Here is a 16,073-nt window from a genome sequence, read left to right on the forward strand (position 1 = left end):
ACCACTGGCTGTAAGAACTCACAAATTTGGCCCCTCTAGTTTTCAAAACCAAATGTTATGGGGAATCATCTTACTCGTGTGGCCTCCCTGGGTGATAGTCTGTTTCTCTCCCTTCTCTGTGTCCTCAAGCCCCTCCCTCCCCATGGACAGCCCCACAGGTCCATTTAATTTCCCACCTGAGTCTCCACCCTTCCTACCCTCTTTGATGTGGCCTCTTCTCTACATTTAGTTATGGAGTTTGTTGTGTCATTCTTTGGGTTGTTTTCTGGGTTATTTATACTGGTTATCTAGTCATATCCATGGGACAAAGTAAGCTTAGGGGCCTCCTATTCTATCATCTTCCCAGGCAAGTACTTGTTATTTTCTGGTTTTGGAGTAGTAGCCATCCTAATGGGTGGGAAGTGATATCTCATTGTGATTTTGATTTGTATTTCTCTGATGATTAGGGATACCAAAGCATCTTTTCATATACTTTTTGGCTGTTGCATATCATCTTTGGGGAAATGTCTATTTAAGTCCTTTGCCCATTTTTTAATCAAGTTAGATGATTATTTTGTTGTTGAGTTCTAACTTGCTAATATATTCTTGATATTATCACCTTACCAGATATATGATTTGCCAATGTTTTCTTTTTCCATACATTGCCTTCTCATTCTGTCTGTTATGAATACAAGTTTTAAATTTTGACATAGTCCCATTATATTTGCTTTTGTTGCCTATTCTTTTGGTATCCAAGAAATCCTTACTGAATCCAATGTCATGAAGCTTTTTACCTGTTTTCTTCTCCAGGAGTATATTTAAAGCAAAATGGACAAGCTGGCAGTGGCAATAAATAAAACACACACATCATTTTAAAAGACATAGATAGCAGAAATCTTGGATAGCAATGGATTTGGGGTAAAGATGTTAGAGTGCTTTTGCTATCCCTTTCTAATAACACTCCTTACTTCATATGGGACACCTACTTCTATAGGAAAAAATTCAATATTGATCCTGCTCAGAGTCTAGGCCAACCCTAATGTTCTGTGAAAATAGCTCTCTGTTGGAAAATAAATCTCAGGACATAATCCAGGCTTGGAGGTTGACTGTACTCTCAACCCAGGGACAGAACATTACACTACCTCTAAAGCCAATCTCAAAGATGATGCTATCTCATTTCCTAATAAATACTAACTTATGCAGATAATTTATTTTCTCTTAAAAATCATAATTATCTTAAAATGTCTACTCTTAATAAGCATAAAATATTTGTTTAAGCCTTAAAGTATACAAACTTTAATAAAATGTGGTTATTAAAAATTCTTTTAGAAATAATATTCTTAAAATGAAGTCAATATTAAAAAGCAGTTTGTTAGAACCAAACAATAGGTATAATTTTATAGCATCATGTCATTTCTGATCTAGAAGAAAATTGTGAGCCCATGTAGGTCAGTGGTTTTGATCTTGTTGCACAGTAGAATCTGTGTAGAAAATGCTGGTGCCGGAACCCTACCCCCCTTCAGAGGTTCTGATTGAGTCGGTTTGAGAACCACTCAGCTTGTACAACCCTACATCTGTACTTGGAAATGAAGGCACAAGGCAGGTGACCTGTACCACCTTCCCTGAGCACTTTTTGTTCCAGTTCTCACTGTTCTGTAAACATTCCCTGCACACACACCATGCTTTTGAATGTGTTACCCCCTGCCTGGAAGTTCCTTTTCTATTAGCAAACTGCTAGTTATGGGGTCCTTTATTTTTAAAGACCCAGGCAAATTTTTAACTCCCCTCTAAAGTCTTCCTTGACCACCTCACACTGAGTTATTTTTCCTCCCTTCTCAATTCATTCCTTTCAATTGTCTTCTCAATTCATCCTTCTCAATATAACCCTGCCACACTATATTCGTTCATGTGTCTCTCTCTCTCTCTCCCGTTGCATTGTGTGCTATTTGAGAACCAAGACACTGCCTTATTTACTTTGTAGTAGGCTCTCAAAGTTTTGTACAGAACATTTCTTCCTTAAGACATTGTGTTGGTGCCTAGAGAGAGAATGCAAAGAGACTTAAGACATGTTCCTATTTCCAAGGAGTTTAAGGACTAGAGGGTGACACAGGACCTTGTCCACTGTCAATGGGATTTACACACCTAGAAGTCTCTCAGATCTATGATGGTGCCAAAGGACAATTTTCCTGTGGTGCAATGGAAAACTGATTTATTCTAGTAACAAACAAAAATCTAGTTATGCAAATTCAACTTTTTTGAGAACTGTAAGGCAGAAGAGGCAAATGTAATGAGAGTCTTCCCAACAATAACAACTTGAGGAACTTTTAATACCACCTTGGGATGGTAGGGTCAGAGAAAATTTATCCAATTGAACCAGACTTTGCTTAAGCAAAGTTTACAAATCATGTAGCATGTTTTCCCCCAGAAGTGGTGATGGATTTGCTTAGAATTTCCTGTATTCTTCTGGTAAGAGATTTGACCTCTTGAGATCAAATATCAACAATAAGAAGTAATTGGATATATTCACTTCTTATTGCTGCTCTGACAAATCACCACAAACTTCATGGCATAAAACAACACAGATGTATATTATCTTATAGTTCTGGAGGCCAGAAGTCCAAAATGGGCCTTCCTGGGCTAAGATCATGGTGTCAGCAGAGCTACATTCTTTCTGGAGGCTCTAGTGAAGAATCTGTTTTATTGCCTTTTCCAGATCCTAAAAGCCACCCGCCTCCCCTGGTTCATGACCCCTTCCAACAATTTCATCACTCCAATGTATGCTGCTTTTTTTTTTTAAAGATTTTTATTTATTCATTTGAGAGAGAGAAAGAGCATGAGCATGCATGCGCACACCTGCGAGGGAGAGAGAGAGAGAGAGAGAGAGAGAGAGAGAGAACACGTGTGGGGGAAGGGGCAGAGGGAGAAGGAGAAGCTGGGAGCCAGACGCAGGGCTCCATCCCAGAACCTGGGATTCATGACCTGAATGGAAGGCAGATGCTCAACCAATTGAGCCATCCAGGCGCCCCTCCAACCTCTGCTTCTGATGTCACACCTTCTTCTCTGACTTGTCTGCCTCCCTGTTTTATTTATAAGGATCCTTGTGATTAAATTGAGCTGACTCAGATAATCCAGAATAAGAGATAATTCCACATCAAGATCCTAATTTGATTATATTTACAAAGTTCCTTTGCCACTTAAGATAACATATTCACAAATTACAGAGAGTAGGGCATAGATACTTTTGGGGAACCTTTTTTCTGCCTACCATACTGTGATTAGAAGGACAGTATATAACTATAGATACTTTGCTTGTGAAAATGAACATATGAATGTGTCCTGATTTATAAAAATACCCTTCTAGAATCCAGTGGTTTGCACTTTATTTGAATCAGAGCATTTAGGATATTGGTACAAAGAGAAGAGGTTTATCTCTTGGACCTCCCCCAGTCACCTGTTATTAAGTTGACCCATCTATTTATTCATCTACCATCCATCTACCCATTTAGCCATTGTTCCATGCATTCTTTATCCATTTATGTTCTTAATTTCTGTATCAATCAAAATAAGTTAGGCTTTGCTACAATAACAATTCCAAAATCTCAATGGCTTACCACAACAACAACAACAAAAATTGTCACTTACAAGTGTCCATTATGTGTCAGCAAAGGGGTTCTCCTCACCTTAGGTCCTCAGAGATCCAGGTTGGTAAAAGTTTTAATCCTGGCATGTGCTTCCATTATCCTGGCCTATGTTGGGAGGGAATATATCAACTGATTCTTAATTTCTGCCTGGGAGTAACATGTGTCATGTCTACATGTGTCATTAAACAAAGCAAGTCATATGGCTATATGGTACCCCAAGGGGCATGGGGAAGTAAACCTATCATGTGCCCAGGAAAAGAAAAACTGGAAATATTTATTGAATGTCACTAATGACTGCCACAGCTCCCCCACACTTATATATTCACATGTCATCTTTCTCTTCACCATAGTTAAGTCTGCCTTAACTGACAGTAGTGAAGTAAAATTTAAAAAAATAGACTATGATCAGAATTTCCATGTTCTTACCCTAATTTTTAATTAGCTTATAATCTTGTTAATTTTTCTGGACTTGATTTCCCTTATCCATGAATGAGGATAATAGTATTGCCCTGCCATTCTTTTTTTCTTTTTTTTTTCCTTGAGGTATTATTACACTGTTGCTCTAGCCTTCTCACCTAATTCTGAGAAACAAATGATATGATTGAGACAGAAATCATATATTTCAATTCTCTATTTATAAAAACATAGAAGGAAATTCAAGATATACTCCTCAATGAGACCTTTGTGACTTCCAGTATGTTATTATTATGGTTAAGTATCAGTGCTTACCCACTCAAAAGAATTTATTTCATTTTTTAAATTTATGCTGTTCTAAAAATCCATTCATTCCACATGTATTTTTTGAGAGCTGAGAATTATATGGTCTCCACTAACTGCTATGGTATGGGAGGGGATTTTTCTGCACCATATTTAGTTGTAGATACTTTCTTCATGTGAAACTGACCATGGAGAAAATCAGGTTACTAAAACTAAATAGCAAGAAAAATTAAGAAGCAAGAAAGAATAGAGAAGAAATTTTTATGAGAAGAAAAGTTCGGATGAAGCAAAACAAAAGGAAACATTTAAATCTGAGTTACAAAATGCTGCAGTCACAGCAATATTACATCTATGCACAGTTGCCATGTTTTAGACTTGTACTTCCATACACTGGAAAACTTTACACTTCATAATTTTTGTGCTGGAAAGTTAGATTTCATACGCAGGAAATGACTAAGTACAAAATACTCTAGGTTTAAAATGACTCACATACTCTTAAGATTAACAACCTAACACTGTATTATGTTTTGTATATTTGCACTTCAAAAATTCTCAAAGGATTTAGCAGTCTGAGACCAAAGATTGAATTTTTCCAAATCACACAGAAGCTTTTAAATCCAAGTTTTGTCTAATTAAAGGATAATTGTGGTGAATTCCATGACTTTCCAACACAATCGTATTGCGCCAACTCTAGAAGGATTAGTGCAAGACTAACACAGGTGGTTCCAAGTTTAATAACGTAAGGGTGGGCCTTATGTGAGTCGATAACTCTTCTCTAGGCCCTAAAGTTATGATTTAGTTTTACTGTGAGCTGTTCATTAACTTGTATGAGAAGTGTCAATTTAACAACAAAAAGTGTTAATTCCATGTGGATTATCAGCAGTGTAATTTCCCTAGCATAATCAAGACTTTACTGAAACAATTTAGATGCCATTCTATACCTTATTCTATGTGATGCTCCACACCTATGTATTTTGCCTCTAAATCTCTCATAATATCCCCCATTGAGCCAGAACCTATCTGGAGGCACCCTGCTATGCTTGGGAAAGGGACCAATTAATTTGAAAAGTAGGCAAGATGTGTCTTCGGGGTCCCATGAGCTCTTGTTCAACATCCTCCTCTTTGATAACGTCCATTGTACAAAGTTCTATCCCGCATCCTCTTATTTACAATGAAATTTATTATTAGTCTTTTAAGTAACCAAAGCCAATAAGAGTCCAAGTAAAGGAATATAAAACAAAGTACACACCCTGTCCATACCAGAATTTCTCTGAGACATAAAAAAAATGTATAGAAATTATGCTTTCTGATCCAATAGTACCTAAATGAGTAACAACTTATTAGGAACCATAGGTGTTAGAAATACATCGAGGGTTACTGACAAGTTCCATTGGGAAGTTATACCTGGGCAGTTTTCTAACACTCCCTCCATCCTACCACAAAAAATATATATACACTCCTTTACTTCTGATTGGTTCAAAGGAATCTTTTGTGGACCTATGATGGTCTCATTTAGAGATATGGAGTTATTCACATATCAGTTAAGCCCTTTAGACCTCTTTGATCTACATATACACAAAGGAAAGCCACCATCCTCCACTTCCCCAATTGCTCAAAGCTACCATATTCCATCTTCACCCTATCCCAGACACATTCTGATTTCAAACTCAAACTCAGGCCCTTGAATTCTGCATCTTGCCCTCTGGTCCTGGTGCTTGCCCTTGATCCCCCCAAGTACAAAGAGCTACATGTCCTGATACTCTTTGCCAGGCTTCCTTCTCTACCTCTTGGTACCTCTGGTCTTTGTGACTCCAATCCCTCCTCCTTTTCTCCCTCTTCCCTCTTTGGTGCCAACAACTTGTCTCTATCCTCTAGAAATCCAGGCCCACCCTCATTTTATCTTCTTCCTCTTCTTCCTCCTATCTCAGTCATTTCTCTGTTCTGTCATGCTCACCAGTGCAATTGACCCACACATAGGGAGCCATTCCTCCCAAGGCATTTGGATTTTAAAAGGTATCTAAGCTCGAATATTTAACTGAAGGGTTGAGTCTTTGATGGATAATTTCAGAAATCAGCCATAGGTGGGCCCCACTCATCTAGAAAAAAAAAATTGTAAGGGTTATAGAAATAACATTTCATACCTGTGTTTTAAAGACTGGTTGGATTCACTTTATGAAAAGTGAATTTTTAAATGTTTTATATAACCTTTGAAATTTAAATTGTGGAAAAAAGACATGGCTGAATTACTCACACCCAAAGTAGATTGATTCTACACATGTTGGGTATCTGATTAAAAAAAAAAAATCAGGGCAGCCCCAGTGGCACAGCGATTTGGCGCCGCCTTCAGCCTGGGGTGTGATCCTGGAGACACAGGATCAAGTCCCACGTCGGGCTCCCTGCATGGAGCCTGGTTCTCCCTCTGCCTGTGTCTCTGCCTCTCTCTCTCTGTCTCCGTGTCTCTCATGAATAAATAAATTAAAGTCTTTTTAAAAAATCAAGTGCAAACAAACTTCTACATACCTGATTAGAGAGAGATACATTGAATGGATTAATCAAGCAGCTGAGAAATCCTCTTTTGATTAAAAATCAGCAGTTGGCAAGGTAGTACTTCCACAGCCATAAGCGTCCTTTCTGTTCCTGGCCCAGAATGGGAGTGATTAAAAATCCTTGATCTGGCCAAGAGTTGACTACAGCTTTTCTCCACAATGAGCCAAGAGTTTACAAGAAGCAGTAGGGTGCAAGAAAGGAGCACACGTTTTTGGAGTCAGGTTTAAATTCCTACCTCAGTTTCCTCCACTGCTGTGTGACTTTTAGAAAGTGAGCCTCAGTTTCCTTATATACAACACAATATTCACAGGGCTACTGAGAAGATCAAATGACATGACCTGTGCTCTTGACATGCAGTAGCCACTCAAAATTGCCCTCTTTTTCCAGGCATAGGCACTAGGTGACTTCTTTCATGTGTCCTTGGTCAGCATCCTCCCTATTCCCTATAGTGGCTCTTCCAGACTTAAATCCTCTTCTCAAGCCACATCCTTAGTGCCTCCATTCTCTCTCCATACACACTGGGCCTATAGAAACCCCCTTACCCTCCGGTGAATATCCTTACTTGTTCCCACCCTTGCCCTTTGCCTCTGGTCTCTAAAGATTTCTCCCTTCTGCTCAAAGCCAATCCTCTCACCTGCATTCTTTGTCTGATCACCTATCAACTCAAATAGCTATTCGGTTACTGATTCCTTCTCTATCCTTGTCTTCAAACCTTCCCTATATGCTGCCTTTGCCCCATATGCTTTATGTTAAAGTTCATTTTTAAAATTGTTGAACACCTACCCTGTCCCAAACACTATACCATATGTTAGGGCTACAGTGGGAAACTTGGGCCTTCTAGAAATTTCCCTAACCACAGCTTCTTCATCTGTACATTGAATACCACTATCATATCCTACCTGTGTTGTGGAGGGTAATGACATGTTAAGTTAGAAATCCATAGGGAGTACAAAACACTGCCTGACACACTGCAGTGAGAGATACAGCTATGCAAACAAGAAGTCTGGAGACAGAGTAAAGAGTTGTGGGCAGTGTGAAGTCCCATGGGATGACATCTCCATACAGCAAGAAGCAAAAATATGAGGAGAGAAGAAAAGTTTTAAGTGGTTTTTGGGAAACGTAGCAAAGCAAGCTGACTAGGAAAACACGGATTTGGGGGAACAGTGCTAAAGGCCCTACTGGAGCCCTTGAATGTATAATGGCACCGATCTGGGCAGGGCCATTTTCTCCATAAAGACCAGCTACCAAGCAGCCCGCTCAGGCCTGACCATCTCCTCTTCCCTGCAACTTACACACTGCCCTGGGTGCATCTTGTCCATTTGTGTCGGGAAGGTAAAATTGGCAATAAAATAGATTAGCATGTTGAAATTTAGTATTTCAAAGAAAAGGGTAAATTTAATTGAGAAAGACAATTTAACAACAAGAACAAAAAATGGAAAAAACAGTTTTAGAACGGGTTCAAAAAATGAGTTTGACACTAACTCATGCCTATAAAATAAACAAGTACTCTCTGCTCTGTCTACCAAATAAGGTAGTGTAGACCCCTGAACACTCCCTGCTTGCAATGACATAGCAATACACAGGGGTAGAGATTCGGGGCCACTTCAGCCAGGGGAGGAGGCAGGGCTGTGAGTCTGCCTGGGGCGTGGTAAAGACCATCCATCCTTTCAGGTTTAGGGCGAAGGAGAAACACAGAAGGAAAGAGTTGAGGGTTTTAAACTCAAACACGGATATTTGAGGACTTCTGGAGTTCTGACCCAGTCACTGCTCAAAGTAAATAAATCAGGGCTGCTTTGCTAGAGGGTCTGCTTCCCAAATGGGAAAACAAGAGATTCACTCCCTTAGTAGTGATTGGAAGAATCTTGAGAGCCTTGCTGACACCATTCACTTTTCCTGTCCATTAGGATCACTGAGGTAGTGTGGGTTGCCCTGAAGCAGAGGGTAGAGTCTGTGGGCAAGAATGCCCAAGGATTTAATAGCAGTATTCCCAAATCCATCTCTTGTCATACTGCTTTTTGAGCTTTGGTCCAGTAAATCCAACTTCCCTCTAGGTATCTCCTCCCAAATGCTCCACAGACAACTCAACCTTGCCACTTCTTCTTTTTTTTTTTTTTTAAGATTTTATTTATTTATTCATGAAAGACACAGAGAAAGAGAGAGGCAGAGACACAGGCAGAGGGAGAAGCGGGCTCCACACAGGGAGCCTGATGTGGGACTCAATCCAGGGACTCCAGGATCATACCCTGAGTGGAAGGCAGGCGCTAAATCGCCGAGCCACCCAGGGATCCCAACCTTGTCACTTCTAAACCAGAAACTGTGAGCATTCATCTTCTCCACCAGGAATTCCTCTTGGGAAGTGCAACCAAGTAAAACCAAATCAGGATCTCCTTTATTCCCCGCATCCAACCAGTAATAAAGCCACATAGATGCTGCCTCTTAAACATCTGTCTCCTGTAGACAAATCCTTCCTAGCATCCCAGTTCCCAGGGTGTAGATAAGGTCTGGGGGCTCCCAAGTTGAAATAAAGTACACCAGGTAGAGAAGCCAGGAAACATGCCAAGACCAGCTCTTAATCAGGGCACCTAGGAGGCATTGGTTGGGAAAGATAGAACTGAGTTTTTTTAGTTTATTCTAAACTGAAATTTATTCCAGAGAGGCAATTTTCTCAAGCACGGAAAACAAAAATCATGATTTAAGTAGCTATAATCTGGAAGGCATTTCAACACAAGCTGACCAAGTTCCTTTAAGAGTTGGCCCAATTTGTAAATCTTACTGAATTTAAAATCTTTTATATATAACTATTTTAATGACTGGTTAATTACTAAAATATGATCACATGCATTACTGTGATTCAGTTACATGCCCACTGAGCAACTTCACTGACAGACTTAGTGGGGAGAGCTCAGACAGCCCATCTACCTGGAGGGAGGTCACCTAAGTTCTAGACAAAGAATCAAAGGGAAATGGCATTTTCAAGGCTAGCATTTTAAATTTAACCCATGAAATTATGGCAGTATCCCAAATACTAGTAAGAATGTGGCTAAAACTAGTCTGATGGTTAGGATTGTATAAAAATATACATTTTAAAACCTAAGAAGCTAAGAACACAAGCAGATCATGATATTGCATTGTGGGAAAAGGATAAGGGCATTATTTCAAAACTTGTGTCCTTATATTTCCGTTATAATTCTTTTAACTTCAAGAAATGTTTGATCTAACTTGTAATCAAACACCAATTTCACTCTATTCTATAGATCTACTGTAGGGCCCTCATATTGTCTCAAATACCACTGTTAAAGTGCCCCTGACCCCTCTGTTAATTTGTTAACACTCCTAGAAATTTTACACTGTCGTGAACATTACGCTTCGTGAACAATAACCCCTTCTATGTGCCTACCTTTAAGAAGGCATCCTGAAGCAATAAAAGGAGCTAAAACCAGCTAGGAGAGAGAAGGGTTGCCCACTAACTGACCAGGTTGTCTTAAATGAATTACCTCACCTTCCTGGACCTTTATCTCCCCAGGCATAAAATGAGTTGTTTACTGGAGTCACTAAGGTCCCTGACAAATGGAAGATTCCATGATGCTGAGGTTGATGCTGAGAGGAAGGGGCTCAGGAGGCCTCCTGGGGTGGGGGCATGTGAAATGCAGCTTATCTGGAATTAGGAGCTGTGGTCAGATAGGGCCACTAGTGAAGAAACAGGTGCCCAAAGGAGAGGCATCCGGAGGGAGCCGAGGGCCTCAGGAAGATGAAGAAGGATGGGCCTTTTTCCACCCCCAGCTGAGTAATGGAGGAGGCCCAATTCCTTAACTTTATGCAAGAGGTTTTGCTGTTTGGCAAAATGGTAATTTACTTATAAAAAATGGATATTTTATGGCGAAATATTCAAGTCTGAACCATGAAATTGAATTATTGAGAATATGTTGCCCTCATGTATTCCCCAATTGTCTCATTGGAAGAGACTCTCAAATGCAAGGATGATCTTTCCTTATCTTTCTCTTCTGACTCATCCCATGCCTTGCACAAATACCAGACATACAAAAGATGCTCAATAAATACCCAGACATAATGAGTAATCTGCAATATTTCCATTTATCTTCAAAAAAGGTAAAAACTCTTTAATTCACACTCTGACAAATATCACTTCTCTAGATAGAAAGGTGGCCCTTCTTTTTATAAATGAGGAAATAAAGACACACAGAGAAGAGTAATGGCTTTCAGAGCACTTAGGTACTGAAAGAACGGAAAACTTTCCTCATCCCTGGAGTACAATTCTTAACCATCCTCTTTACTTCTTCCTGAAGAATTGTGGGCATACAACCAAATTTGATGAACTTGCTCTAGCATAAGATTTTATTTCCGTCTAATGGCTAATCTCACACACCACCTCTATAAAATTACTGAATTTTCATTTCTGGAGGAAATGGCACTGGGTATGCTCAGCATAAACTTTAATAATGCCAAAGGCTTTATTTGGATCAAATATCCCAGGTGAGGAAGACCAATTTATGGGCATTTAAATCGCCTCTCAAGTACTATTTCTGAGATCAAAACCACTTCAACTTTCTAAAGCACAAGAAAAGGAGAAAAAGAAATCCTTAAACATAAAATTCCTAAACCAAGGGGAGAAACCTCACAGACCTTTGCAGATTCCTTATTTGACAACTTAAAACCAGAAGGAGTTTTTTTTGTAGCTGTTTAGTACACAGCTGAGGAATCTTATGTGAAGAAAGAATATTTGCATTCTGTTGGCACCCACCACACACCTTCCTGAGTGGTCACACCATAGGGTTTGCCATATGCACCCAGTTCTACCACCTACAGTTCTACAGTTCTCCACTGTAATCTTTTATTATGAATCTACATCTCAAACTCAACATTTGCGGTTAGCAGCCTGGTCACGTGAAAATCCAGGGTAAGGGACAATCTGACACTGGCGGGCAAAATAAAGGAATTTAATTAGAAATAAGGACCTGCAGCTTAACCCCAAGAGGACAACTCACTCTCTTTTTAAATCATCTCCTTCTCATGAGGCCAGATTGTCCACAATTTCCTCATTATGCCAAATGTCTCATGCCCAAAGTAACCTAATACAATTCCCAGATCTGCTGCTAAGAGTTCCTAAGTCCTGCTTTTTCTGGGCAGCTAGAAGCAAACACAGAAAAGCATGGAAATAGCCAAGGGGTGCCACCAGAAATAAGTTCATATTTTTGTGTTCATAAATATCACATTCTAAAGATGGTCCAAGAGAGGCCTCCACTGGTAAGGAAGACTGTGGGAAGAAGGTTAGGAACATTCAGAAGTCTGTGGACATCTTTCTCCTCATGCAAATATTATATCATCACAAATTCCTGGAGAGACCTATCCAGTGTGATCCATGGAGTGTGGATCCCTGGGTTCACAGCCCAGGGAAGAACTTCCTGTGACACACAGTCTGTCCCTCTCAGGGGCTTCCACATCCACTCCCTCTCATTGGAGCTTCCAGAAAAAGTCCACAATGTCGGCATTGAGAAAATGACTGGTGACAGGAATTGGAAGTGTTGTTTGAACAGTGGGACCGAAACAATGACATTTTGCTGAAACTTTCCCACCCACTTGCTGACCTGTAAGATGATAAGGGTTTTTTGTTTTGTTTTGTTTTGTTTTTTAGCTTCATAGAAAGAAACAGAAGCAAGAGATGAGGCGCTAGGTATGGAGGTGATACTCAACAAATACCGGTCCCTCAACATAGCTCCATCGGCTGGAAACCTTGTGTCTCAGTCTATTGATAAAACAGTCCCAGGGGCTTCTTAAGGAACCAAAAGAGCCCCCTAGAGGAAGGGGGAGGGGGAGGAGAGGACCCAGACCAGTGACACACAGGCGACAGCCTGGGGAGTCTCTCAGCTTTAAGTTGGCCTAGGAAATGAAGGGCCAATGGAGTCCCGGCCAGGCGGGCACCTATTTATAATCACTCCGTATTCTAATGCGTCATGTCTCTACTCTGCCTGTCTGGCAGGGGAGGAAACTCTTCTTAATAAATCTAGTTTTTGACTTTTAATTTCCTGAATTCTCCATGAACTCATTTCGTCCAAGTTCAGCTTCTCTGACAATTTAGTCACTTCTTTGGGCTCTATTGTCTGCCACTCACTCTCTCAGGTCACAACGCAGAGAGAAAGTTCCCAGAGGAACAGATTTGTTCTGTGATTGACAGAACAAAGAAAAAACATATATACATATGTTTCAAATGGTCAGGGGGCGACATCTGTCTGGTTTCTAGGAAACATTTGTCTTACAGCACAACTGAAACGCAGCTGGCAGGATTTATAGGCTCTGCAGCTGACCCCTGTTGTAGGAGACCCTTGACTAGTCTGGGCCCAAGAAACCTAGCTGTCCCCTCTCCTCATCTGCAAGACACCACCCTCCTCCCCATTTCTTGCCCAAAACCAAATGTACACTCAGAAAATTCATACTAGCTTCTCACAATAGATTGCAGCATCCTAGAAAAAAAAAGTCACATTTATTAATTCTGTGAATAATACCTTTCTTGACTAAGCACGAGCATAGTCTCATTGATCATCGTGATCTTTCTTTGGTGCTTGTCTCAGCAGCCAGCCAGCTGCAGCAGGCGTTGATTCGGAGTTGGGTTCCACCTGTGGGCCCCGTCACTGCCAGAAAATCACCTGCACCGACGTGGCACGATTCCTGAACTCAAGCTCCTGGAAAATTAGACAATACCTAAGGAGTCCTTCTTACTGTGGGAACACACAAGAGCTCCACCACTGCAGGCACAGCCACAGACGCTTAGACCAAGAGCCTTTCTTACCTCAAATGATCGCAATTAAGACGACGACGGTCCCAAGATCCGGTCTTAGGGTCCTTAGATTCCTCCTTTCTGCCCTGGAAGCCACCGAGGCCTCCCCTCGCCCCGCCGTCACATCTGAGTCAGAGTCTCCCAAAGAGCTCATGGAAGGTTTGAGCTCATGGAAGGCTCATGGAGAGCTCATGGGAGGTTTGAGCTCATGGAAGGCTCATGGAGAGCTCATGGGAGGTTTGAGCTTCGAGACAACCCATGAGAGTCTGAGGAGCCATGTTGAGCCCTGGGGGCTGCTCCCGGACTGTGTGGTAATGAGGGACCCCAACACCGAGCGCCCCAGAGGCCTTGGGTTCGCCCGTGGGCCACATGGAGGAGGTGGCCGGCCAGGGACGCTGGGCCGCACAGGTGGACGCAAGAGTCGTGGAACCAGAGGGCTCCCCCAGAAGGCTCTCAAAGGCCCGGTGCCCACTTAACTGTGAAAGAGATTTTTGTTGGTGGCATTGAGGAAGCCACCGAAGAACATCTCTAAGAGATCGTTTTGAACAGTGTGGGGAAATGGAAGTGATTGAGACCATGACTGACCGAGGCAGTGGCGAAGAGAGAGGTTTTGCTTTTGTGACCTTTGAGGACCACGACCCTGTAGACAAGACTGTCATTCAAAAACACCATCCTGTGAATGGCCACAGCTGAAGCAAGAGATGGCTAGTGCTTGGTCCAGCCAAAGAGGCCCAAGGGGTTCTGGAAACTTTGGTGGTGGTCGTGGGGGTGGTGTTGGTGGGAATGACAACTTTGGTCATGGAGGGAACTTCAGTGGTCGTGGTGGCTTCAGTGGCAGTGGAGGTGGTGGCGGATACGGAGACAGTGGGGATGGCTATAACGGATTTGGTAATTACAGAAGCAACTTTGGAGGTGGCGGAAGCTATAACGATTTGGGCAATTACGACAATCAATCCTCAAATTCTGGACCCATGAAAGGAGGAAATTTTGGAGGCAGAAGCTCTGGCCCCTATGGTGGTGGAGGCCAATACTTGGCCAAACCACGAAACCAAGGTGGCTCTGGCGGTTCCAGCAGCAGCAGCAGCTATGGCAGTGGCAGAAGGTTTTAATTACTGCCAGGAAACAAAGCTCAGCAGGAGGGGAGAGCCAGAGAAGTGACAGGGACCTACAGGTTACAACAGATTTGTGAACTCAGCCAAGCACAGTGGTGGCAGGGCCTAGGTGCTACAAAGAAGACGTGTTTTAGGCAATACTCATGTGTATGGGCAAAAAACTCGAGGACTGTATTTGTGACTAATTGTATAACAGGTTATTTTAGTTTCTGTTCTGTGGAAAGTCTAAAGCATTCCAACAAAGGGTTTTAATGTAGGTTTTTTTTTTTTTTTGCACCCATGCTGTTGATTGCTAAATGTAATAGTCTGATCATGACGCTGAATAAACGTGTCTCTTTTAAAATGTGCTGTGTAAAGTTAGTGAACTCTGAAGCCATCTTGGTAAACTACCCCAACAGTGTGAAGTTAGAATTCCCTCAGGGTGATGCCAGGTTCCATTCGAAATTTATTTGCAACCTGCTTGGGCACAGAAGCCGTTGTCTCCACAAACCTTGGTGTGGGTGAACTGACAGTTAACGTGTTGTGACCTGGAGTTCACCGTTAAAAGGGTCACCCAAGCAAAGTCCTGGAGTTTATTTAGTTATTATGATTGTTGGCACATCCTATGCAATATATTTAAATTGAATTATGGTATCAGATAAAATTATAGATGGGATTAAAGCTTGTGTATCGTCCATTATCATGTGTAATCAATAAACGATTTAATATTCTCAAAAAAAAAAAAAAAAAAGTCCCAGAGTTGCAGGGATTTTGCTCCAGGCTCAATTCAGCCAGTTCTACTCAGACTTGTAACCTCCTTATTCTTCTCTCTAGCCCCGGTACATCCAAAAACCTGAGCTAATGTCCTTTTTTTTTTTTTTTTAAAGATTCTATATATTTCAGAAAGAGAAAGAAGAGACAGGGTACAAGCAGGGGGAGGGGCAGGGAGAGGGGCTGAGGGAGAGGGAGAAGCAGGCTCCTTGCTAAGCAGGCAGACCCATGTGGGGCTTGATGCCAAGACCCTGAGATCAGGAGATAAGCTGAAGGCAGATGCTTAACAGACTGAGCCCCAGGCGCCCCAAGCTAACATCCTCGCTTAGCTTCCCCTCCTCTGAGACTAGTCCTGTCCTTTTCTTACCATTTTTATCTTCTCAGAAGCCGTGTTTAGGCAGTTAGCAGAAAGGAAGGGTCTAATAAATTCACCCCTATTAATGTTAAAAAGACAGCTGTACATGGTACATGGCGTTGCCAAATTTCTAAATTGTAGAGCACTAAGGAATCATCTAGTCTAGTTTCCTCTTCACTCAG

At 41.5% G+C, this 16,073-nt stretch overlaps 1 pseudogene; it reads left to right on the forward strand.

Annotated features, from left to right (window-relative positions):
- The first annotated feature begins 13,558 nt into the window (after positions 1 to 13,558).
- LOC112921505 (heterogeneous nuclear ribonucleoprotein A1-like) lies at positions 13,559 to 14,367 on the forward strand (annotated as a pseudogene).
- The last annotated feature ends 1,706 nt before the right edge of the window (positions 14,368 to 16,073 follow it).

This window comes from Vulpes vulpes, chromosome 2, assembly GCF_048418805.1.
Source record: "Vulpes vulpes isolate BD-2025 chromosome 2, VulVul3, whole genome shotgun sequence".
Taxonomy (NCBI): Eukaryota; Metazoa; Chordata; class Mammalia; order Carnivora; family Canidae; genus Vulpes; species Vulpes vulpes.